The sequence below is a fragment of the Candoia aspera genome, chromosome 14, assembly GCF_035149785.1.
Source record: "Candoia aspera isolate rCanAsp1 chromosome 14, rCanAsp1.hap2, whole genome shotgun sequence".
Lineage (NCBI taxonomy): Eukaryota > Metazoa > Chordata > Lepidosauria > Squamata > Boidae > Candoia > Candoia aspera.
This window is the reverse complement of record NC_086166.1, coordinates 868,489-894,688: the sequence shown is the minus strand read 5'-3', so window position 1 is coordinate 894,688 and position 26,200 is coordinate 868,489. Positions and strand designations below refer to the sequence as shown.

Below are 26,200 nucleotides of genomic sequence, written 5' to 3'. Positions count from 1 at the left end.
CAAATTAACAGGCCACCAGAGGACCTGGTCTTCTGGGTGTCCTTCCACGTTCCTCTCCTGAAAAGGCCTTTCACCACAGCTCAGCTAATGTGCTTTCATCTCCGCAAACTTCATGGGTGGGAAGAGAAGGCCGAGCTCATTGAACACCCACACACCTGTGGTGAGGGGCCACCTCTTTGGAGTTTCTGCCCCAACAATGTGAGATTTCCGTGGCAGTAGATTAACCTTCTCTAAACCACCTAAACCCTCAACAAGCCATCCCTGTTTTGCTAAGCAGCAACGCTTCCAAATCACCACCAACAGCCAAGAACAGATTGTGGGGGCCATCATGCAGACAAGAGTCAAAAAGAGGAATTCGCCACAGTGAGGTGACAGATCTCTGGAGGGGAGAGGGAATTAAGAAAGATCCTCAGAGTTGCCATGAACCCAAGAGCCCTCCAAGGTGGGAGGGTGGTACTAGGCCTTGCACTGCGAGGGGAAGACTGACGCTGGGACTGACGTTTGCAAAGCCACCTCCTGAGACTACAGGGGAGATCAGAGGCTTCCTGACCCACAGCAAGTGTTCCCACCTGTTTCAAGGCAACTGGGCCTGTACTAACGCTGCTGTCTTCTGCATACTTGGCTGCAAGTAACTCTCGGCAAGGTCTTTATTCTGGGAAGGGAAGGGGCCCGCTTTCCAGCGTCTATCCTGTCACAGCCCTCCCCAGCCTGGTGGGCATTTGCCACTGGTGGGAATTCTGGGTACTCTGGCCCAAAATCCCAGGGGCGCCCAGGGGCAGGATCACATGCCAGAACAAGAATCAGCCAACTGGAAAAGGAATCTTTTCACCTTGAGGAATCACACTGAGAGGGGAAGCCGGTTCCTCCAGGATTCAGCAGAGTACGGAGGTGGAACAGCACCTTCCCACTGTCTACAGCTCACCTCTGGCAAATCCCGCTTCTGAAGATCCACTTAACCCCAACCACCAATAATGACCAGGGGTCTGTCCCTCCCCAGAGCAGCCTAAAAACTGGAGCCCCATCTTGAAGCTGTGATTCCACGTGTTCTCTTTGCCTTGAGAAAAGGCACATCTGTCGGGCACGAAGGAAACTCCGGCTAGTTGGTTCCCTGCTTCACACAATGGCTACTCTGGGCACGGTGCCCTCAAGCATTCACGTTATCACACCAGGCACCCGGTGGCAGCTGGTGGCCGAAAACAGGGATTAAAGAAAAACTTAGCAGCTGCAGAAGGGGGGGGGGGCAAGAAATGCTGTTCTCAGCAGAAAGGAAGGACGTGACCCAACTCTCGAAATCCATTAATACATCCATTAATAAGCCGCTGCCACTGAGGTGGTTTTATTGGACCTGCTGCTGTAAACCTGAAAATCGAACAGTTCTGGCTTTTGCACATGAAGCTCATGAAACAAGACATTTCACTGGAATGTAATATAAGAGCAGTTCAACCCCCCCAAATAAATTAGCCTTTCTTCTTTTCCTCGTCAAGCAGGTGTGCATTAAGCTTTAATTGGCACTCGCCTTCTGGGTTTTCTGTTCTGGAAACTTCTTTATGGTTCACGAACAGAAGCTGTGCAAAATTCCAAATTTTGCCCTAGAACTATCAAAATGGGAAGAAAGGCCCATTAGTGAGCTCATCTCCCTGAAGGACCAGAAGGTTAGATATGTTGGGCAACCGCATCAGAGCAAACAAGGGGCTTTTCAGAAAGTGGCAGGTTTATTATAGCCACGTTTCCAGCGCTGAGAAGGGAAAGTACCAAAAATAAGGCAACAAGGAGGGTAACAGATCGTTCTGGCATTCATACAATGCTCTTCGCCAGCCTGGCCTGAAATTAACCCTTTTTCTTTCCTGAATCAGAGGTGTCTGCAGCATAGTTGGTCATTCTTGGTCATAGCTGACCGGGGAATGTGTGTCCTGTGGACACGCTCCAGGAACGCAAACAGAAGCACCCCCAGGTTGGCAGGCCAGACAAGATATCTTGCCGGGAGGAAGACAGCACCACTGGAGGAAATTGAAGGAAGTTTGCTGTGCAGTGGTCAAAAATCTGTTGTCGTTTTATAAGGAAGAAGTGCAGGATTGAAGGCGGGGCAAGTTTATCCAGAACCAGGCTCTGCCCCAAGCGTTAATCTCCTGCAACCTCAACACCCACTTCTCATAGGGCAGCTGGAGAACGGGTGGTCCAACGAGCATTCCTCGCCATGGCCAGGCCCGCTGGGAGCTGATGTTCAGCGACGTCTGGCTGGCCACCAGTTCCCCCTCCCTTTCCAGCACAAATCAGCTGATGAAGGGTGCCCCCTGGGCTGCAGTTCCAGCTTCCCTGGCAGTTGAGGACCAGTCACCAAAGACCACCCCCTTTAAAGCTTGAGCCCCAAAGCTTGTGCTGCAGGGCAAGCAACTCTCCCTGGCCTCCATGGGTGGCTTTGGATCTGGAGCCTGCAGAGGTGTGCTGCCCCCCCCATTACTCTCCTTGATGGCTTGGAGATTCTCCTGAATAACTCCTACTATTACGACTAATGCAGTGATTACTGTTGAGGGCTACCAGGGTAAAATCACAGCTGAGGACCTTCACTTGCAGCTCAGCTGGTTTCGGATATGCCCAGATCAGCCTCTTCCGATTAACCAATGCTTGCTGATTTATCCACTGAAAAAAAGTTTGCAGGATGGAACTGTTGGAATTGGAAGAAAAATCGTGGTGGTGGTGGTGGTTGCAAGGAAGCAGAGCTGATCTCTCAAAGGGCTTGAGGAAGTCTGAATTCTGTATTCTCTCTTGGATATCTTGGTCCCCTTATGTCAGCCAGAGAAGTTTTTTTGTTCAACAAGCCCTTCATCCTGTAGCCCATATTTTATTTTTATTTTATTTTTTATCCCACCTTTATTATTTTTATAAATAGCTCAAGGCGGCGAACATACCGAACACTCCTTCCTCCTCCTCTTTTCCCCACAACAACCCTGTGAGGTGGGTTGGGCTGAGAGAGAGGGACTGGCCCAGGGTCACCCAGCCGGCTTTCAGGCCTAAGGCAGGACTGGAACTCACCGTCTCCCGGTTTCTGGCCCGGAGCCTTCACCCCTAGACCCTGCTTTTTAAAAAATGGTGTTCCACTAACCACTCCTGACAGGCCCAACCTTACCATGAAATTTATGTGTTTATACAAATTCTGCAGAAGTGGGAGATGGTACTAATTTCCTTTGATTGCTCATAAGAAGGCAGATGGCACTCTACCTCAAATTCCCCTTGGAGAAAACTTTTATTACTATTTCACTGCTTTCTGCATCCCTCCAAACAATGGATGGGCTTGTCTCCTTTTGAAAGCCAGGCAGACTAATTACAGAGAGCCAAACAAATTAACCAGATCTGGGGGTGACTGAATTCACAGGAACTTTCCAAAACCACGTCTTTGTTTCTCTCTCCCACAAGCCCGTCCTTGGCTGGGTTACGCTGCAGAAGAGCTGGATCACACAGAGGCATTCTCTTGTCCCGAGGCCTTTTCCCTGCATGCCATCTCTGGCTGAGCTTTTTCATTGGAACTGCAAAGCACGTCCCAAAAGTGACTGTAGAGATCCAAGGAGCTCAGACTGGTCTAGTCCTGTGGTCTCATCTGGCACTTCTGAGATGTATGTGGGGCCCATCTCTCCCAGAATCCTCAGCTGGCCAGATAGAGAGAGAGAGAGAGATGGGGACGGGGATGGAGATGGAGATGGAGATAGGTGGAGATGGATGGATGGATATGAAAACCTTTGCTTGGAGGGCACAATGCAAAGTCAACCCTTTCAGTCTTTCATTCCTCCCTTTTCCAGAGGTGAGTTAAGGTTCCCCATCACCCTGTATGTGATGGGTTGGTGGGGGGGGGGTCTCCCCTTCCTTAGAGCTCCCTCACCATTGGCTGCAGAGCTTCAAGTTTCCATCTAGCCTGTTGGCAGTGCCCTCTTGCACACTGCTTCTCTTCCAGGCGTCAGGACATCTGGACTTGAAAAATGTCACGCTGCATTTATGCTGAACCCCGCAGGACTCCGCGAACATGAAGCCTCCGCCCTAGGAATGGCACCCCTGGGCCGGGTCCTTGGGGATTGAGATTCAAAGCCAGGATAGTCTCCTTTGTGGGGCCTGACGCACAATGAGAGGTGATCCCCAAGGCCGTATCAAGGAGGGTGCTCCTCATACCCTCTAAACGGGAAAATAGGGCACAGCGGGGTCATCATACCTCACTCAAATATTGAAAATAGATGAGCCTGGCCCTCTTTCAAAACCAAAAGGAAGCCACTGTGCCCTCCAAAGAACAATTCTTGCAGATTCAGCTCATGGTGGAGGGAATGCCACACTTTCCATTCCTAATGGTGCTCAGCTGGGTTTCAGGCACTTTCATCTTGGATTTGCTCAGTTTGATGTTGACTCGTGTGCCAGGCAGAATTCAGAAGCCACGCTATGCCTATTAAGCGAGTGCAGGGGTAAAGGGAGGCACCGAAACTCTCCAAGTTGCATAAGCGTGACCACGAGCCATTGGCTACCTGCTTTGTAGATAGCAAAATGAAACCCACGTTCAGTAGCGTAGGGAAAGAAACCGGGTTAAATGGGGGGAGCACCAGGATAAAACCAAACAGGATGTGCCAGAGGTGGGCTTGTTTCTGACATAGCCTCATCTGCTGGCCTGGCCAGAGCCACGAAGCTCACAGGGGAGGATGACCTCTAGAGGACTGCCACCCCACAGCCTTGATTCCAGATGGATCTGGGGGCAGGAGAGCAACATTTTGGCTATTGCTTCCCCCACCCCACCCCACCCCACCCCGGAGAGGAAAGGCCACCGTTCTGGCCAAGCAAAGCCATCTAAAACTGGAAAGACTTGCAGGAGTGGACCATTTGCACTCTGCTCTTCCTCACCCCAAGGAACTGGCCTGCCCTGCCCTGCCCTGCCCTGCCCTGCCCTGCCCGGCCAGGGTGCTGCAAAGCCAGAAGAATAACTGCTCATGGTTCATCTCGAACATTTGTGCCACCAAAGCAAATTCTCCATCTTTAGCCGTTAATGTCTTCAGAAGCTGAAACGGAGCAGAGCTATCCCCTTCAACTCGTGGATTCTGGGACACGCACCCTTGACTGGACCGTCACAACTGCCGAGGTGGAGAGAGGGGGGGTCTCAAATGAATATGACCTCCTTCAATCCCTGCATTTTCATCTAAAAAGTGAACAATTTCTCCTTGCCAACCCCCACCCCCCCACCAGCCTTCCTTCCATTGTCATTTGCACATAAAATACTTTCATGCACATCACATGGCAACACATGCTCACCACACCACCTTAAGCATTACCTCCTCAGTCAGGGAATGCTGAAGGCAGAAAGGGAAAAATTAATCTGTTTCATAACTCAGCATACGACAGGCTAACTTGTAAAAATGAGTAATTAACAAAGGGGCTTTTTAGAAAAAGTAATTAAGTTCATTCGGCCTGAATCTCAGGGCACGACTGACCACTGACCTGCATTTAGGCTTTAGCTGCCTACCAAACTGGGTTTAACTGCCCACCTAAATTAAGAGCAGCTCACGTATTGTGTGCTTAAAATTGTGTTCATCAGAGTGGTTTGGAAGCAAGGGTTTCATTCTTACATTGCTGCTCACAGTATGTTCATCCCACTTATGCAGCGAGCTGTTTTATTTTCTTCCCAACCAACCACCCACCACAGTGAATCCAAGCCCCAAAGAATAATGCCAAGTGCCCCCAAATTGGGGGCTCAGTTAGAAAAGACCGGGTTTTCCCTTCCTCTGCTCCACAGTTGACAGAACAGATACCAGCTGATGGGGCAAAGCCAGAGATTTTCTTCACACAGCTAAGGACTTTTTCTAAGGGTGCAGCTTTCCGGTGGCCTGTGAGAGTTTTCATGACGCTCCTTGCCAGTTTGGGGAGGGGAGGGCAGATCTGGGGAGGGTCTCTGTCTCTCAACCAGGAAAAAAAAGCAACACAGAGCCACAGAACATCTAGAAAGGTTCACCCTCCCTTCTCAGAGCGAGGCAACATCTGGCAGGAGAGGAAAGAAAGACCACCCTGGCATCTGAAGGACCCCAACCACAGCCCAAGGCAGAGGTCACTTGCCAAGGATGTGGGTGATGCAACCAGGCAGATTTCCTGGCAACTGTATGGAAACCAAGCCTTCTTCTGCTTTATTTTTTTCAACTGTTCTGTCTACTGCTCTGGATTTCCTGATGGATTCCCATCCAAGTACCAGCTTAGCCTGACTGCGCTTAGCTTCATAGCCCAGACCAGGTGGGCCGAGTCCTGCCACCTGCTGGTTGTTAAATAAGCCACCTGTTAGGATCCAATCCCTGCTGCATTTCTGGTACGTGATCCCAGGGAGGGGAAGGGGACAAAGGATCTTGGGGATGTCTCTTTTGCCACTGGTGGGGCTCCAAAGCAACAAGTTGGAAGGAACATGGGGAGGCGGACTATCATTGCTCTTGGCCCAGCTCAAGAAAAGCTTCCTGCACAATAAGCCCCAGGCTGGCCCCCGTCTCAGTTCAGACAGCCCCAAAACAAAATCTTGGGGGAGACGGTATCTACACCAGGTTTCCCCTACCACCATTCCACCGATGGGATGGAGATCCCTGGCCTAACTCCATCTACAAAGAGACTCACTTGAGGGAAGTCAAGTCAGTTCTTGGAACCAGAAGAGAAGGGCTGGGCTGGGCTGCAGGTATAACTCAAAGCCAAAGTCAAGACTTCTTCATCACCCTTCTGCTACAGAACGGAGACTGCAGTGGCTTGATAAACCAGCAACATCATCAGATTCCTCCAGCATCACTTACAGGTTCTCTTGCATGTTGCAAACAAGGAGTCCCTCTGTGGAGGCACATGGTGAAGGCAAAGATCTTTCAAACCTCTTTTAAGCCTTTCCAGAACAGCCAGGATGTCAGACCCAATTACATTACAGAAATCCTCATTATTAACTTCTCCCCTTAAGTTACATCCAGAGGCTCTTTCATTTAACCATCAGCTTGGAGAGAAATGCCTTTCCTTCTAGCTCATGTGGCAAATGAAGCACTGGGCCTCTGCAGCCAGCCCTGAGAGGAGGAGGAGGAGGAGGAGGAGGAGGAGGAGGAGGAGGAGGAGGAGGAGGACCAGTTGAGGAAGAGGAGGCCAGGGGGGACTGAAGCATCTCAACCACACGAGAAAGGAGAAGGCACCAGGATGCGGGCCATCTTTTCATCTTCATCTGAACACAGGACGAGGGAGACACACTACCAGCCTGATTTGTGATAGCCCAGCGACACCTTCCCTAGGACATGTCTGCTTTGGAGTGCCCTGTCTGCATTAAGCTTCAGATGAAGGTGCAGTCTGGAGAACACAGGTCTTTTGGACCCCCAGGCAACCTCCAATGCGGCCAAGAGGAGGGGGGTCCGAAATATAAGGAGAACGCCAGGTTGCCGATGGTGGCCCAACCCGATGGGCCATTCACCACTCTTGTCTGTTGGAAGGCAGTTCCAGCCAGTGTCTGACTGCTCCACTGACACAGACTGTTCTCGTGCAATTTTCTGCTTTCATTTATCCGTGCAATAGTTGCTTAAAAACAACTGAAATGGCCCCAGTTTTTGAAACCCTTCAGCTATCATAGCCATGGGTACAAACCTTTTCCTCTACTTTTTTTTTTTTACGTTACCGTGTAACATACATTTATTTCATGTTGAAATGCCAAGGTTGCCTTCCATTCTTCTCAGTTTAAAAAGTGCAGAAAAATCTGTGTGTTATTTTTGGAAAGCTCTTCGAAATACATTCTGGAGATTGGCAACTTTACCAAGCCCTACTGGCTGCAAGGAAAAGGATATTGGCACAGCTCCACACCATGTAAAGACATGTGTATGTTGTTGTTGTTGTTCAGTCGTTAAGTCGTGTCCCACCCTCCGTGGCCCCACGGACCACAGCACGCCAGGCCCTTCTCTCCTCCACAAATTCATGTTCATTGCGTCAGTGATGCCATCTCACCATCTCCTCCTCTGCCGTCCCCTTCTCCTCTTGCCTTCAGTCTTTCCCAGCGTCAGGGTCTTTTCCAGCGAGTCCCCAATTCGCGTTAGGTGGCCAGAGTATTTGAGCTTCAGCTTCAGTATCTGTCCTTCCAATGAACAGTCAGGGTCGATTTCCTGTAGGATCGACTGATCTGACCTCCTTGCAGTCCAAGGGACTCTCAAGAGTCTTCTCCAGCACCACAGTTCGAAAGCATTGATTCTTCCACGCTCAGCCTTCCTTACGGTCCAACCCTCACAGCCATACATCACCACTGGGAAAACCACAGCTCTGATTATAAGGACCTTTGTCGGCAAGGTGATGTCTCTGCTTTTTAATATGCTGCCTAGGTTTGCCATAGCTTTCCTCCCAAGGAGCAGGCACCTTTTAATTTCATGGCTGCAGTCACCGTCTGCGATGATCTTGGAGTCCAAGAAAATAAAATCTGTCACTGCTTCCATGTCCTCCCCTTCTATTTGCCAGGAAGTGATGGGGCCAGATGCCACGATCTTAGTTTTTTTAATGTTGAGTTTCAAGCCAGCTTTTGCACTCTCCTCTTTCACCCTCATCAAGAGGCTCTTTAGTTCCTCTTCCCTTTCTGCCGTTAGGGTGGTATCATCCGCATGTCTGAGGTTGTTGATAACTCTCCCGGCAATCTTAATTCCAGCTTGTGATTTGTCCAGCCCGGCATTTCTCATGATGTTCTCTGCATATAAGTTAAATAAGCAGGGTGACAACATACAGCCTTGTCGTACTCCTTTCCCACTTTTGAACCAATCGGTAGTTCCATGTCCGGTTCTAACTGTTGCTTCCTGACCCGCATTCAGGTTTCGCAGGAGACAGGTCCGGTGGTCCGGTACTCCCATCTCTTTAAGAATTTGCCACAGTTTGTTGTGATCCACACAATCAAAGGCTTTAGTGTAGTCAATGAAGCAGAAGTAGATGTTCTTCTGGAACTCTCTTGCTTTCTCCATGATCCAGTGAACGCTGGCAATTTGATCTCTCATTCCTCTTTGAAACCCAGCTTGTACTTCTGGTAGTTCTCAGTTCATATATTGCCGAAGCCCAGCTTGTACGATTTTGAGCATAACCTTGCTAGCATGTGCAATGAGCACAACTGTGCGGTAGTTTGAACATTCTTTGGCATTGCCCTTCTTTGGAGTTGGAGTGTAAACTGACCTTTTCCAATCCTGTGGCCACTGTTGAGTTTTCCAGATTTGTTGGCACATTGAGTGCAGCACTTTAACAGCATCATCTTTTAGGATTTTATAGACACGTGCATACCCAGTGGGAAAATACGCACATAATCAGTGCAGCCGACAAAATCTTTCTGAAGAGATTAGAAAGGATGGAAGTGAATGCACTGAGCTGGATTTGCACGGATCTGCTCGTTTCCAGGGTTTCAGGCCTATTTGGGAGAGGCTTATGATGAAAAGAAAAGGGTGACCCGTAAGGCACAGTATCTTGACTGTATTCAAACTTGTGCTGCGAAAATGTTTGTTTTACGTAAGTTTCAAGCAACAATTCCCAGGACTAGCCAGCATCCAGTTACCTCTGCTGAGGATGCAAACTCAGTTTGTTTACATCTTGCAGTGAAGGCTCTGTGAAGTGGAGGGTAATATAATCAAAATTAATAAACGTGGATATTAGTTGGCAAAAGGAAGTGTTGGATGATGAGCCACTCAAAAACCAGGCAACAAGAAGAATAACTGCTTTTTAGAAGTTGTTCTGAGCACAGCTGGGGTGTCTTTGGGAGACAGAGAATCCTTTCGGAGGACGGAAGTGTAAGACGCGTGTTCCATGTTATAACTGAAGGCCGGGGCGGGTACACACAACTTTGGCACCACCCCAAGGGTATTCACACAGATACACACAAGCCGTCGTCTTGAACATCCTCCCATCCTTGCCGGGGGTTGAGACAAGTCACCTGCGCTATCCCGGACCACCGGCCTTGCCTAGCTAAGCACTGTTATTCCAGAGTCCTCCATGGAAATGCCAGGAGTTGACCATGGGGGTTTACTCAAGCACAGCAGACGGGGGCCTCTGAGTTCAGACCCTCCTTACAAATGGACAGAAGAATTCCTGGCTCAATTGTGTCTCAGCCTGCCATACATTTTGGCATTCTCTGGGCAGGAAAACTGTTCTCTTAGCTCTTCTTTAGGTGTTGCACTAAGATGGAAGAACAAGTAGTGAAACACAAAAAAGATGCACAAGTGAAGGCTTCCAACTCTATCCAGCCAGCCAGCCAGCCATCTCCACAGCACATTCAGGTGGCCTCTAATGTTCTGTTGTCTCTGGTGTCACTGAGAAATAAATGTGTGTGTATATGGGGCTGAACCACAATAACAGATTTTGTTTCCTATTTGGAGAAGGATTGTATAGCATACTTCCTTTAAGAAAAAAACCTACTGATATTTTTATTCAATTGGCAGCTAGGAAAATGTTAGTTTTCCCTACACAGTTTCTCCCCAGGCCCTGTCCCTGTGCTCAGCATCTTTAGCCCACTGAGAGCTCTGGATACACAGGAATATACTCATTATCTGGCAATACCCCCAAGGGGATTAAGCTAAACAAATGCTTCACCGGTATTCCAGAGAGGATCTCCCTGCAGAGAGCAGAGAGCCCGAGCCGGAGATGCAAACCTGCCTTTTGTCTTCTCGATTCAGCGCCACCTATCCCCGACCTTCTGCGTCTAAAGGCAGGACTGGCCAAAACAATGCCCCCCCCTCCCATCCAGACTCTCCAGAGAGAGAGACCAAGTGAACTCCTGGGACCAGCCTGGGGGTGGAGGGCCAGCAGCCATGCCCAGCGCCAGCCAGAGGGGGGTTGCTCTGGGAGGGGCACACCAACAGCCACCAGGGGGTGGGGAATTTAGACCAGGAGAGGTGGCGACAGCCCACCAATTAGAGGGTTTTAAACTGGCATTAGGCAAAATTACTGGAGGGGGAGAAGAAAGGAAGGCGGCTTTGCAGCAGTGAGGGCTAAACCAATTCCTAACCCTAACCCTAACTCGAGGGCAGGGTGTCATCCTTCCTTCGCAGCTTTCTAAAATGCGCCCCCCCCCCAGGCAAAAGCAGGGCGGCCCCAGGCATGGAGGCTCAGAAAAGAAACACCGCCACCCCCATCATACGCGGTGCAAAGCCCTGGGCCCAGGCTGCTGGGGAGTATTGCCCCCTTCCCCCACAGCAAGCCCTCAGAGGAGCCCGCGCAGCTGCCCAAAGCCCCTGACCCCTTTCTTCTTCATCCAGCAGCGAGGAAGAGGAGGAGAACCGCGAGCGCTCCGGCTGAGAGCATCCCAACTTGCTGCCTCTGCCGATTTTTTTCCTCTGCTGCTGCTCCTCCTCCCTCCCTCCCTCCATTTATGGCTGTTAACTTGCATTAACCTCCGGATGATCTATGGAATGAAGCAAAAATTAAACGCTGGCATCTTGGGAGAATCTGTTTAGAGGCAGGTCTCTCATGCCACATCATGACTAACTGACAGAAGATTAAGAGGGATCCGATGCTGTTCCTTGAGTGTATCACCTCACGGGATCTAACCACTGGGGCCACCATATGGCTCCAGAGCGGGAATCTCTTAGTGGCCAGCAATATCCACCCCATCTGCCACCTCACAACAATAACGGGTATTTAAAAAACCACCCTCAAATAAATTCAGAAACCCCCTGAAGTATGAGGAAGAAAAACAGACGCCTGGTTTGCAGGGGATGCCAAACGGGGGGAGAAGTGAAGGCTGGATCCAGCACAGCGGTGGCTCAGATCCAGGAATCCCAAATGCCACTGTAATGAACGTCGGGACGGTCCCCTTCTTCCAGCTGGGAACCATGGTTTTATTGAAAACAAGGGCCAACGTCAGCAGAAATTAGGGTGGGGAAAAGGAAATTGGATGTGATCTGGAGCGGTGTTTCTCAACCTTGGCAACTTCAAGCTGTGTGGACTTCAACTCCCAGAATTCCCCAGCCAGAATTCCCCATGGCTGGCTGGGGAATTCTGGGAGTTGAAGTCCACCCATCTTAAAGTTGCAAAAGTTGAGAAACGCTGCTCTAGAGTAACCACAAGCCAAACAATTCCACGATCCAAGCCAAAAAAGGGCGGATCCACTCCCTGTCCATGGGAGTGGCTTTAGACACCCTCCCACTCTGACCCCACCTTTCCAGGATCTCCTCCAATTCTGCTAGCCCCCCCCCTTTTCCCCTCACTCTACGCTGACTTCTCCAGATTCCCTTCATGGTGGGGGGCTCCATAACAGAACCCCACACACACACCTACAGCAGAACAACCCTGATCCGGCCGTCCTGCGTTTCTTCCGTTCGGCTCAGTGGAGGGCTTGGCCTGGCTTTGCCTTGCTTTGCTGGCTCCTGGGAAGGGACTGGCGGTCGCAGCTCCTCTCCGGAAGACGAAGGCAGGCGCCTGCCCAACGCAGGGCTGGCAATTCCCAGGCACTTTCATCTCTCACCTCTAACCAATGCTAAAGAGCTTAGCAAGCAGCATCGGGCTAATTAACATCAAATCAGCTCTAATTGGAAGTGATTCACCAGCCTTTGCTCCTGTTGGCGGGAGCCTCTCCAGGGTTTGCTCACAAGGAGGGCAGCTGCTGACGGAGCAGGTCAAAGGAAGCCGGGGCTGGAAATCCAGAGGCTGCGGTCAAAGTTTTCCCCTAGAATCTGGCCGGCCCCCTGCAGCCCCGAGCAAGTGAGGAAGCAGGCCCCAGCCAGCCGTTGGACAAGGAGACTGGCACCACCATGCTGGAAACAGGTTTTAAAAGCCCCCCCCCTTGAGATGTTTAAAGCAACAGTAAACTGTTATTTTCACGTTGGCCCTGGAATTGAAACAACATTGGAAGCTCAGCTGTGGCTTTTCCAAGGGTTGTTTCAAGTCCTTTCCCACGTTCAGAAGGGACTGGACTGGAATTTCTGGAGAAGCCGTGAAGGGAGGCAGAAGTAGGAAAGTCCGGCTGCCTTCCAGCCAGGGAGGGGTGATCCAGCTGCGAATTCCACCAGGGCCCTCCTGGCTGCCTGTCTCGCCTGGCCCCTGCAGCGCCACCACCCGCAGGGGCTGGCATTGCACTCATCGTGAACAGGGGTCAGAGGCCACCAAGGGGGGCCCAGCTGGCATGCCGAGATCAGTCAACCCTCTCCGGACTTCTCCTGTGCAAGAAGCTTGTCTGGCCACCCCCCACCCCACCAACCCTCCAGCAAGCATCTTTTGCACAATCGGTCTCCCCAAAGGCAGTCCTTTCTGTTGCAATGCTTGCCATCGCACAAAGTCCCCATCTTCCTCTAGACAGGCGTGCCTTTTAATATGCCCCAGTCAGCTCTCGAGAGGGTGCCGCAATCTTTCCGTTTTTCTGAAAGTGCATTCCTAATTATGGCTCCCCTGCCTGCAGCTCAGCTCAGCAGCGAGGGCTAGATGAGGCAGGCGGAGGATACCCAGGAGTCCAGGAATATCTGTCCCTCACTGCCAGCCCCGGCCTTGCCTCCACACACCTGCCCAGAAAAAAATGGAAGCAAGAGCATTGAGCCTGGCACACACACACACACACACGATACTGACTGGCAATAGCTGCTAAATCCTGGACAGAGAAAAGGGGATTGCTGATTGGCGCTCGTTCCTTGGTTAATGCAGAACAGGCAATCTCCATTCCAGAATGTGCAAATTACAAAGCAGAAATTAAGAGCCAGGCTGAAATTGCACAGAACATGGTTTTTGTTGCAGGCAAGCAGGAGACTCAGGATGAGAAGGGACAAGCTGGCACTTTTTCAGGGCTTCATGGTGGGGTCGGGGGTCACCGTGCCTAGGGGCACGAGGGAGCCAAGCAGACAAAGGACAGACTTCCAAAGCAGCTACCCTATTGGGAGTGGGGTTTAAACCCAGGAGCTCAGACCCAGAGAATCTTCTTGTGGCCACGTGGCCCTTGGAGAGCAGGAGACTTCATGGGCTAGGAGGAGCGGTCCTTCCAGGCGCAAAAGCAAAGTTGTCCGGGCCCTTCTGGGCCAGGATGATCAAAGACCAAGGTGGACCTCATTGGACGTTTGTGGAGACCAGTTACAGAGGTTCTCCTAAGATGAACATCAATTAAGATGGTCACTTTCAACATCTGCCCCCCCCCTTTCTCTTTCTCTCTAGACTAAGCTCCAATCTTCCAGAATCTAGCGTCCACCAGAGGGGTTGGGATTCATTTCCTTCACGCTCAGAGACGCTTGCTTCCCTTTTGAGACTACATCCTGAGCTTACCCCACTTGGAATGCATATGTGGCCACAAACCAACAAGCCAGTCAAGATGCTGATTTGTCCCTGTTTTGGAATTATGACATTTCATCATGCATTTTACCGCAAGCCATCTTTTCTTCAAACTCTGTACATGCTTAAAGCCAGATGATGCACCTTTTCTAGGGATGCATTAGACCATGTTTTTCAAACTTGACAGCTTTTAAGATGTGTGGACTTCGACTCCCAGCATGCTGGCTGGGGAATTCTGGGAATTCTGGGAGTTGAAGTCCCCACATCTTAAAGTTGCCAAGTTTGGAAAACATTGCATTAGACTTTCCGTTCATTTTGCTTTTACAACTCATTGCTCCAAAGAGCTAATTGAGAATCATCTCTGCCTCCATTTAAATACTATCTAAAGAACAATCAGACAAAAACTCGGAGCCCGGCTCAGCATAACTCAAGCGTTCTTTTTGTGCACACACTTCACTAATTTGTGGCAAGCAGCCAGACAGAAACTGTAGAACAACTCTAAAGAATTAAAAAGGCCAGTTAGTGTAATATTAATCTAAATGCAAACACACAGTTTATCAAGACAGAAGCAACACCTGCCTCAGTAAACGGTAGGGGTGCACGTATGTGTGGGTCAGGAGCGTGTGACCCGCAGTGTGAGTGTCAACCATTAAAGGACACGGGGAAAAAAACCCCAAGTCTCATTTTCATCCCTCATCATGGAAATGCATGTTAATTCCTCCAGTGCCGGAAACTGAAGCTTTACTATTTGCATCTGGCTAATGCAGCGGAGGTGAGTTGGCTTTTGGGGAAACGGATGCTACCAAATGGCTTATTCTCCTTCTATATCGTTCATCAATCAACTGGTCCTTCCAAAAGCCATTCTCCACTTCAGCAGCTCAGTTTCTCCTCATAAGGGAACTGATCATTTTTTAATTACACATATCAGGAAAAAGGGTGTACAACAAGGTATTCACACAGAAAACCTGGAGATGGATGGATGGATGGATGGGAGGAAGGGACTGTCTCCCATTTTTCTCTTTATGTCCCGCAAACAAAGCAGCCTTCACCCAGTCAAAGCAACACACCAAGTCATTTCAAAATAATAAAAAAAGAGAACTGACCCAACGGTTCCACATGCACATCACAGCTGCGCAGATGCAGACAGACACCTCAACAGAACTGTGGGGCCTTCAAACCAAGGTTGGGGGCCAAGCGGAGGGGGGAGAACCATTCCAACTGGCAAGCCAAAATCAAATTGTTCTTAAAACGTTGCTCTGAGATCAGGCAGCTCAGCCGGTCCCAGGCAGCAACGCCTGAGCAGCTGCCGAGACTGGCCAACTCAGAGACCCCAAGCAGCCCTCAGGCGACCGGAGGGGAGGACTGCTCTCCATGCACAATCCCAAGACGCTGGGCAGACGCTGCCCCATTGGCCTGGGGAGGCCAGCATGAAAGAACCTTCCCACCCCCCTCCCCAAATGGCCCTGGTTGCTTCAGTTCCCTTCACCCAGATTCTCCGGAACTGGGGCCATCATCTTTGGCTGCAACGGCCGTGAACTTTGGGTATGTAGAGGTTCTGGAGGAAGCAGTCCTGAGCAATCACTTAGTCACTGAGGATCCGGGCACCCAATCTGTCCTATTATTATTCTTATTGGGAAAAGAGGGGGGGAGGGAGGGGGGACAGGAATGGAAGCCATCCCTTCCTGCAATCTTTGACCGGAATCTCCCAAAAGCAATAAATTGGGACGGAGAAGACAGCAGAGCTCCAGAACGGGGCGGTTGGGGTGGGGGGAGCATTCATTTCCAAGACAAGATCTGCAAGCAGGCAGGCAAGCATGAAGAACACACCCTCTCCCTTGGCCATCATTCAATTCTAATCATGCAAAAAGGCTTCTCCGCTCCGATGGAAATTTTTGTCCTGGAGAATCTTCGCTGCCTTAAAAAGGAGGCAGATTTCAAAGAAACAGGGGGATCCCTGTGCTCACAGCCTTGACTGAAACCATCACTTACAAGCTGGGGTGGGTGGGCTCGCTCCAATGGTAGAGGGAGAGTGGGCTCCTTTGCAGCTCTCTATACACCATTTTCCCAATTTCTGGCCTCTTCGTTCCTTCAGAATATCCCTATAATCCTCCCATTTCCTGGGTCACCTCCAGTTCTACATTGGTGGTCTTTCCTCGAGGACTCCAGTACCATTGCTCCACCCATTTCTCCCTTCTCGTTATCGTCATGACTGCTGTCGTTACCGGGTACCAACATCTGCATATGTGCGCTCCATTATTCCTTTCCTGAAACCGCTCCATTGCAAAAACTAGCCTAGCTTGGTCCACGTTTTGGCCAGTCTTAGGCCCCCATTGGATGAATCCCATTTTGAGGAGCAGCAGCAACTGAAGGGGGTCAAGCACCTGCCAGGGCCCAGCTTTGAGAGTCTGGCAAAAGCACTCCCCCCACCTACTTGCCCCTTCCCCATCCCGTTCTCCCAGACTCTGACTTCAAGAACAGGCTCAGCTGCTGAGCCCCTGAGAGCGTTGCTGCCACTCCCAGGTCAAACACCAGAGCGAGAGGGCAGAAAAGCGTCAGACTGCTGGAAGTGTTTTGGGCTGGTTTTTCAACTTGGGGCTGTTTGACACCAACTTCTGTGCAGCTACAAAGACCTAGGACAGGGCAGTGTTTGTGGAGAGAGAGGCATGTCTTTTTCTAAAAAAAATGGTATAGTATTTTGCCTGCAATGTGTAAAAAAATAATGAAAAAACATGCGAGTTCTAAAAATCTGTTATGGTACTGATTACACTGGGATGCTCCACATGATCCTTAGAAGATCTTTCAAGTGATCTGTCTGCTAACTGCACCCCTGACACACCTAGCAACAGGAAGAGACAGCATTTCTCTGCACTCTGTGGGGCTTTGGAAAAGAGAAAATGAAAGCATATGCTTGTGAATAAAATTACAAGTTGCAATCATCTTTGGAAAGGAAAAAGGCAATCCAGAGACACTTTCCAAAATAATTTAATTCCATTTATTCAGAATTGAAGCCACTGTGTAGGCCTAGCACGCAAACTGCACTTGGACAGATTCTCTATGTCAAAACAAAACCAAAGGAGGATTTTTGATTTGTTTGTCATTTCACTGTTGCTTTTAAGTGGTTCAAAGTGCCCGGGTACGGAAATGAGAAGCTCACAGGATTAATCGCCTGAGACTTCTCTCGCTTCTACTGTGTCCCCAGTTTTGGGCTCGCTGCTCACTTCCCTCTTTCCGTGATGAGCGTGCTGGGGCCGCCAGGGTCTAATCCTGTGCCGATGCAAATGTCTGGCTCCTGACCGACTGGAGTGAAATCATAACTCTCAATCACTGCCCGGCCTTTCCAGACTCCAGATGAAAATTAAACTCTTCATAACTGCTGGCTATGTCTTGGCTGTCCTGAGTGAGCTGATGTAATTCTCTCAGAAATAAACCAAGTCAAATGTTCATTTTTATAGGAAACTGAGCAACTGCAATAAATAACATTTTCATAGTGCTGCTGACTCTCCATCTGCCGGGGGAGATAAAGACGGAACACCAATGGCCAATGTGGTGTCCTTGCAGAAGGAGCTGGGCCTTGGGAATTTGAACAAGCTTTGTCCCTTTGTACGTGATGCTGGTGGAAGGGACTACCAGCCCGCCCCCCCATTTGGAAGCTGCAGGAAGCAGCCCATCGCAAAGCAGCTAAGTGATTCAAGACAGCACTCTCCAAGGCAGTGTTTCCCAACCTCAGCTATGTTAAGATGTGTGGACTTCAACTCCCAGAATTTCCCAGCCAGCCATGCCGGCTGGAGAATTCTGGGAGTTGAAGTCCACACATCTTAACATAGCTGAGGTTGGGAAACACTGCTCTAAGGGAAAAAGTTTGCTAAGGATTTCAAATGCCAGGGACTCACTTAATTAGATCAAACCTACAGGTAGTCCTCCCTTAACGACCATTCATTTAATTACTGTCTAAAGTTACGACAGCCTCATGAAAAGTGCTATACTCACACATTCAACTGTCGCAAAATGTCGCACCACTCCCGCAGTCACGTGATCGCAATTCGGACACTTGGCAGCCAGCTCACATTTACGCCAGTTGCAGTAGCCCGCAGTCACATGATCACAATTTGCAACCCTTTTTGCAAAAAAAGTTTCCGGCAAAAAAAGTCCATTGGGGAAGCTGGATGCACTTAATGACTGTCATCAAAATGGTTGTGAAATTGAGTCCAGTTGCGTGGTGACTCATTTAAGGACTCTACCAGTTAACAACCAGTTTTCCGGTCCCTATTGCCATCATTAAGTGAGGACTACCTATGCATGGATTTAAAATAAGAACAAGAGTTTGTCAGACTCCACAATCAAAAGATTGCTGAATCGTCTGATCATGTTCGTCTGCAATGGTGGACCAACATGTGTCAAGAAGGAAGCTGGGAGGGGGGAACTGCAAGGCGTGTGAATCGCTGTTGTCTGGGCTGGAAAAGAGGGTGTCAAGATGGTACTGCCAGAGGTGTCTGTGGCTGGTATGGCTGATGGTTAGAGGCTGGGCGAGAAAGAGACAGGAGGGGGGAGTTGGGTGTTGGAATGTTTTAATGGGTAAGTTTCGGCAAGAATCTCTTAATCACAGCTTTCTTCTGTCCTGTGCCCTTGTATTCAATAAACCTGAATTCTGCATATTCTAACTGTGCGTGAGCTGGGTCAATAATGGAACTGAGGGTGCCGGTTCTTACACAGTTGCTGGCTGCAGGGCCCTAGATTTATTCAGACACGCACTCAAAGAGGGGGAAGGGGAAGCCCAGAAACACAGTTCCTAAAACAGACATCCAGCCCAGCTGAATTCTGGGGTCCTCTGAACTTAGCTCTAACATTGGACATCGTGCTATCATGCATGTAGCCCCCAAGATGGGTTGTCTTGTGGGCCTTCAATGCTGTCCAAGTTGTTGATCATCACTGTACCTTGTAATCCTGAATTTAGCAGATGTGGGGTGAAGAAGTACTTTTTTGTATTTATCCAGAATCACCCCCCTGGCATTTCTATGAAGGGTTCCGGGTTCCTCTAGGGTGAAGGTGGGGCAGGCCTCTCCTCAAGCATCTTCTCCACGCCAATCATCCCTCTGTAAACTGCTCCTGCGTTCTTCCCTCAGTCATTTTTTTCAAATTATAGAACACCATTTGCTAGTTTAAGTTGCCCATTTTTGCACCTTTCCCAATCCTGCAGAATCTTTGTTTCCAGCTGAGAGGCTCAGAAATGTCCCTACGACGCGCTTCATCATTTTGCCACCACAGCTGCTCACAGCAGAGAGCGTGGATGATCCAGCACCGATCAAACCTCACGTTGCGGCCCGTCTGCTCAGAACCCTTAACTTCTTCTGCACAAGCCTCCTCTCGGGTGAGGGGCCCCTTGGGTACCCAGCGGCCAGACACGTTCTGGGAAAGCCAATGGCCGAGGAAAGCAGGGCCTGGGTCTGCTGTTTGCCTGGCTTCTTCATTTGGGGCCTCTGCTTAATTTGTTTCCCACCCACAAGCGCCACAAAACATGCTGAGGAGCCCTGGCCCAGCACCAAAAGGGGCTCTGAGACCCCCAGGCAGGGCAGGAGCTTCACACTTTTGCTCCCCACCAGAGTTTCACAACAGGAACATACCCTGAGACCCCTCCCCCCATGCTCCTGATCAAACAGAATGGCAGTAGGTGTGCAAATGCAGCTCACGCTTGCTGGATCCCTGGAAGTGTGCATGGAGCCAAACCTGCTGGAAAAGTGCGCAAGGAGGCTTTGAAATCTGGAAGGGGTCTCCTCCTTGAATGGGAGGGGGTCTCGTCACTTCTGCAAGGCTGCCCATCATCACAGGCTTGGCTGAGCAAGCCCTGATGAAGCCGATTCCTCCCTGATCAAGCTAATTAAGCGGGGGGGGGGAGAGGATGGGGATACCATTGGCTTGCTTGCACGTTCCAGTGATGGCGTTTGTATTTCAAGCAAAGAGGCGATGCTGCCAAAGTTTCCGGGAACCGCTCTATTAAGCACCACCATTCTCCATTTTCCAGCATCCACGCTTTTTCCCAAACCGGGTTTGTTAAGACCCCAAGAAGCTTTGATAAGTCTGCTCTGTAATGTCTTAGCTGCCATCCCTGCCAGATCGGGAGAAGGAAAAGGGGGGAAAGGAGGACGACAGAAACCATTAAAGGGAAATGGGGCGTCAGTTGGAGTTCCATTCACTGCTCTCTGTTAAATTATCAATGTCTGAATAATTCATTCCCAGCTTGGTTCCAGCCAGGATAGACATACTACATTACTGCCAATTAAGAGCCAGGTTTTAATTAAATGGAGTCTCACATGAAATATCTCCTTAGATTTCTCCAACTTCTCCTTCAGTGGGTCAATTCTACAAAACTCTGCTCAGAGGCAGGGTTTTCACCGGGACTTACTGCAGGAGAAGGACCGGAGGAGGCCTCCAGATGATGCTGGCCTCACCCATCACATCCGGCCTCTCCTTGGGCTGGTGGTTCCCCATCCTTCATGGCTGCAGAAGCCTTCCTCCATTTCCTTCTTCCTTCCTGCCTTCTGCTAAGACATTATTTTACTGCTCCGCAGAGTAAGACCCTGAGCTAATAAGAAACATTCCTTCTTAAAATACCTTTTGCACAAAACAAGAAAGAGAAAGTGCTTAATTAATGGCTCAGGCCAACCTGAATCAGTTCTGGCCTCATAACATTATTCTAAGATTGTCCAAAGGTTTCCAATCTAATGAACCTGATAAACGGTACGTTCCAGGCAAAGGGCGAAAGGAATCCATCTTCACCCAATACCCAATTATGTATTTTTTTAAATGCATTTTCTTCTTGGTTTTGCCTTTTGCCCCAACCTGAAGGCAAGTAGCAACATAAAGAAATATAAATAACAGGTGCTGAAGAGATTAAAAGAGGCACCAGTAATATCAAACAATTTTTAAAATAACGAGAAACAGAACTTAGAGAAAGATGAGCAGTCTGCCCTCCACAGGGATACAAGAACTGTTTTTTATCTGCTCCTGTTGTGGGATTAATTTGTTGTCATCTGTTGTCATTTGCTCATTTTGTTATAAAGCCCCTTAAACTGTGTCTCAGCGTAGAAGTGTGTTTACGAAGGAAGAGCAAGATAGCAAAGATCCTAAATAAAGGAAAAAATATTCTTGAATGCTTCCAGAAACTCCTGATTGCAAGCCCCCAGCAGGGCTCTTGGGACTGAGATGCAGCCTTTCAAAAGAACAGGATCACATTGGCGGGTCCAGAGAAACCCACGTTACCAACCGTGTGAACCGGCCCCGCTGACCTGGGTCACCAACTGCCGTTTGCTGGCTCCTCCTTTCAAGAATGAGAATCCAGTGGGGACCTTGTTTTGCCACACAACAGATGACGAGACCAAGCGAGCACATGCGCCCGAGCATGGGAGCCTTTCAAGGGGGCCCCCCCAGCTAAACAGTTCCAGGAGTGAGCTCCCTGGCTTGGTGCTCCCCTAGATGAATCCTGGCAGGGTTCGTTCAGGAGAAGAGGGGGAGATCAGTCCCAAGGACGTCACAGGGACAGCCAAACTGTCTTCTGATGAGGGAATGCGGAAACTTTTAAAAAATCTAGTGTCTTCTAAAAAAAAGTGCTCCCCGGCAAACTTCCTTTCTTCCATCTCTCCAAAATAAGATGGTTAGAAGAAACCGCAGAAGGAACGAAGCCTCCCAGATGCACGGATGATCTGCCCCAGAAGGGACAGGATGATCTACCCTGTTCTCTCCCATCTCTGATGGTAACAGTGGGCAACATTATCCTTGTCTATCTCTCTGCAATCAAGCAGGGGGCATACGACATCCCGCCCCCCGCATCCACAACACCCTTCCCTAATAGGGGATGAACACCTGACAGCTCACCTTTTTATGCCTTTGCTGCAGCAATCTTAGATGGTTGATCTCCTGTCTTTGGAAAGAGTCATAAAAAAATAATTCTCTCCCAGAGGAGCACAAAGAACCCCCTAAAGGCCCTATTTGGCCTGAGTGGCCTGCTTTTGCAGATCAAAGGATGCAAAGCAAAATGCCTGAAGAAGAAACTCTTTGGATGTCGTCTTCTTCAACAACAACAACAAAAAGCTTGCAATCTTGAAAGAGAGAAAAAGCCTTGCAGGGAGAGAGGGAGGGAGGTTTTGACAATCGCAGGGCAGGTTCGGACTGGTTAGTCCCTTTTTCGGGCTGCTTGACCAAGAGATGAGGCAGCTCTCCGAGTCAGGATGTATTACAGGGAGGGAGTGGCTCAGAGACACCACCCAGGAATGGGGTTAGGAGACAGAGGAAGGACTTCTGGCCAGACCAGCCCATCTAGGGCCGCTCTGCCTCCCCCAGCCTAGAATGGGAACTCCTGCCCAATACATCTGGGGGGCACCAGCTCTATGGATCAAGGATCTGTCACAGCTGTTGGCTAGTTTGGGAACCTCTAAATTCAAAGGCAATCTCTCCCTGAACAGGGGAGGACCAACTGAGCGTTGCATAAGATACAGGTTGTGCTCTGGCCCATCCAGGCGTTTAACAGCCCCGTGTATAAAGCCTTCTGTTTTGGGGACGGAGGCTGGTACTGGTGAAGAGTAGAGCCTTCCTGGCAACGGAGCCTTCAAGATGGCATTTGGTTCCTCAGGGGTACAGTTTCTCTGAGTGTGGCCAACTTGAACACCCATCCGCTCCGAGACTGGTGATCCTAGGAAGCTGATGTCGACACTCCCAACAAGATCGTGATAGGGATGGCTTGTCAGATCAACCTCAGGGGACAGAAGATGGAGAACCTGCCCAGAATTGGAGAATCTCCAACAAAGACAGCGACAGAATCGCACAACTGCACCTGAAGCCGCACATGAGTTGCTTCCTCTAATCCGGGTCCTCCAGATGTGTTAGAGTTCTCCTTTGAAAGGCCATGTTGGCTGGGGATGATGGAAGTTGAAATCCAACAGATCTGGGGGACCCGGAGGGCAGCTTCTGACATAATCCCAGATAATTAGAATTAGGCCCTTTTTTCTGTCTAATTGAAAAAGCCGTTCTTGGGTTAGAGATGGTCTTCCGTAGAACAATTGAGCAGAGCCAAATTTTGGGGTGGGGAGAGATGACAACAACAACAGCTGTTATCATTGTTCAGAAGTACAGATTAAGTACTCGGTGGGTCTAGATAAGGAATCTCAGATCCTTCCTGAAGTCCCTTTTAAGTTTCAAAATAGCTGTGGAATTCTACTACATTAAACACTTCTGGAAAATCAAGGGGTGGGAGGAGAGAAGGAAATCATACGCACACCTCGGGAAATTAATCTCTTAAATAGTAAATTATAGGCCTTTATCTGAAAACAGCCTAGAGGCTTTGATTCATTAACAGGGGTAAGCTGTGATTAACTGTGATTATTTTTTCTCACTTAAAATACATGCCTGCTTGACAATTAACTGTCAATTAGACAGACAGAAAAAAGGGCCTAATTCTAATTATCTGGGATTACGTCAGAAGCTGCCCTCTGCCAACGTGTGCTGCACCGCAGGAGACATGCCAAGTCTCACCCGGGGGGGTCCCGACCCCAGAAGTAAAAAGCTGCCTCCACTCTGATGGGGGTGGGGGAAACCCATTCCTTATCTACACGGAACTGTGCGCTTCAGGAAGGGGCTCTGTGGGAGGCGCTCTCAGTGCCACAGCAGCCTCTCTGGGAGGCCCATGTGGGCAAGGAATGGGCACCTGGAACCCCTTTGTTCTCTCCCCAAGAGCCCCTCTGGGGAATCAGTGCCAGAAATCAGTAGCAGTTTCTTCCCATTTTCAGATGAGAAACACTTAAAAATGGTATGTAATTCCAAAAGAGGCTTAGCGTAAGAAAATCATCATCATCACCACCGTCTCCAAAGAAAGCCCAAACTCCACCTATGTGCTTGGTAAGGCTGTGCCCTTTGTCTCCTTGATCCCCAGCCTCAGGAGAGCCTACAGCGCCCCAAAGGCTGGGCACCTTGTTCTAGGCTTCCCTCTGCACAGACACCGCAGGCACTGGAGCCTTATTACTTTCACCTCAAAATGGGGGGGAGGGTCTCACCCTACTGCCAAGGGGACACTGGCATCCCAGATCATGCCCAAAGCCATCCCACTGGGGGCTCCCACCCTCTCGCTGTTGCTGATAAAGGATCGGCTTCTTTTCCAGCTGCCAACATTGGCCGGTTCCGTCACGGAGCTGGCACAAGGGCACAACAGTGACAGCAGAAGCGCCCCTCCAGATGCCCCCACGGACCTCTCCAGGGGTGGGGGGGAGGCACGAGAAAATACCTGGTGGCTGGGCCTCCCTTCAGGCCAAGCCAGTGCTCGAGTGTGGCTTTAATCTGTGTCCACAATACAGAAAACTCGTGTGGGCGCTGGTTTGCTTTCTAAGAGCCCTTCCGTGATTGCCAAAGGTTCGGGTTCCAGGAGGCTTTGGGGTGCATCCAGGCCCCCCCACCCCCACCCCCAAGGCCATGTCCCAAAAGTCAGGCCCAGGGAAAGGTGGCCCTTCCTTGCACACACTGTTGTTGGCATCCCAAATGGGGGGCACGTTTCCTCCAATATGTCCTCCAAATTATAGGAGAGGCAGCTCCAAACCAAAGTAGGAGAGCTGAAAACATCTCCGGCCCCAGACCCCCCTCGGCCCTGGCCCCCACAGGGCCCAATGAAGGCCCAGCACACAGGGGCCCCAAGGCTGGCCACTGGGAGACTGCCATCTGCCCCATTTTAGCGCTCGCCCCTTCACCTGCCTGGCACCACCTTCTCAGCCAGCCGCACGGGGCAAACGTTTCCCCATGACCCAGCCCCTAGGCCAGCTTGGAGGCCAGCCGAAACAGCCGGGGGGGCTTGTGGGGTTTGCAGTTTACGACAACTGGGGGCACCGGCTGGACTGTTCCTGCTTTGGCCAGTGCTGAAGTGATGTTTGGAAGCATCCACTGCAGACAACCAAGCAAGCTGAACGCTCCTGGGAAAATGGGAAAGGAAACGGCTGTGCAAAGAAAAATATCTGCATCTTCTGAAGTGCAAGAATGGAGCCCAAATATCGGGGCCTTAATCGACTTAAGGTGTTGAACACCATCCTGAGAGACCATTTAGGCCTTGTGGCACTGCCAATTCTTATCTCACCCTGCACAAATACAACCCCTGTTCCACAAGCACACACAAACAGACTTTTCTCTTTTTTTGGACCAAAGGATGCACAACCAATCCTGGCTCCCTTTGCCTGTTCCTGAGCTGCAAAACTCAACAGCAGGCTGCAGACAGCAAACAGCAAACAGCAGAAAGGTGGGCCTGACCTTAACCACCAGCCCCTCTTCCCCAGGATCTTCAACCAGAAAATCTGCAGCCGACCCCGGAGTTGAATATGCGCGGTCTCAGCAGTTGGCATCATAGAGCTGAATGGCACCGCAGGGTCTCCCAGGTCCCGCCAGATTAAGCCTTCAGTTGACCACCTCTCATAAAAGGGAGCTCTTCTCCCTGGGAACCAGATCCTCCTCAAACCACTGTCACTATCAGGAAGGTTGTTCTAACATTCAAGTGGAGTCTGCCATGACTTAAGGCCCTTATTCGGCACCCTGCATGGGTGATGCTTTCAGGAACCAGGGTTCCTCAACCTTGGCAACTTTAAGTGGAGTTCAACTCCCAGAATTGCTGGCTGGGGAATCCTGGGAGTTGAAGTCCACACTGCTTAAAGTTCCCAAGGCTGAGAAACACTCTCAGGAACATAAAGAAAACCATTGCAATGTGAATTTCTCCAGAGGAAACATACCCAGCTCTCTCAGTCTCTCCTTGAAACTGTAGTTTCCAGTTAATATCACAGATTAAAGACTGTATGACCATTGCAAAGAGATGCCCACAGCTGGGCCCAGCTTTGCCTTGGGGGGACAGAGGGTCTGCGTCTGACCACATGGCCATTAAGTGGCAGAACTGGCATTCCTGCCCACCAGGTATGAAACCACCCCACGTGCTGGTTAGGGAAGGGAGGGCTGAGATTTACCCCTGCCCCCGCCC

At 50.1% G+C, this 26,200-nt stretch overlaps 1 protein-coding gene across 1 annotated transcript in view; it reads right to left on the bottom strand.

Moving 5' to 3' along the window:
* Positions 1-26,200, bottom strand: part of GRIN2A (glutamate ionotropic receptor NMDA type subunit 2A) — a 67,905-nt gene that overhangs the window by 27,031 nt on the left and 14,674 nt on the right. The window lies entirely within an intron of this gene.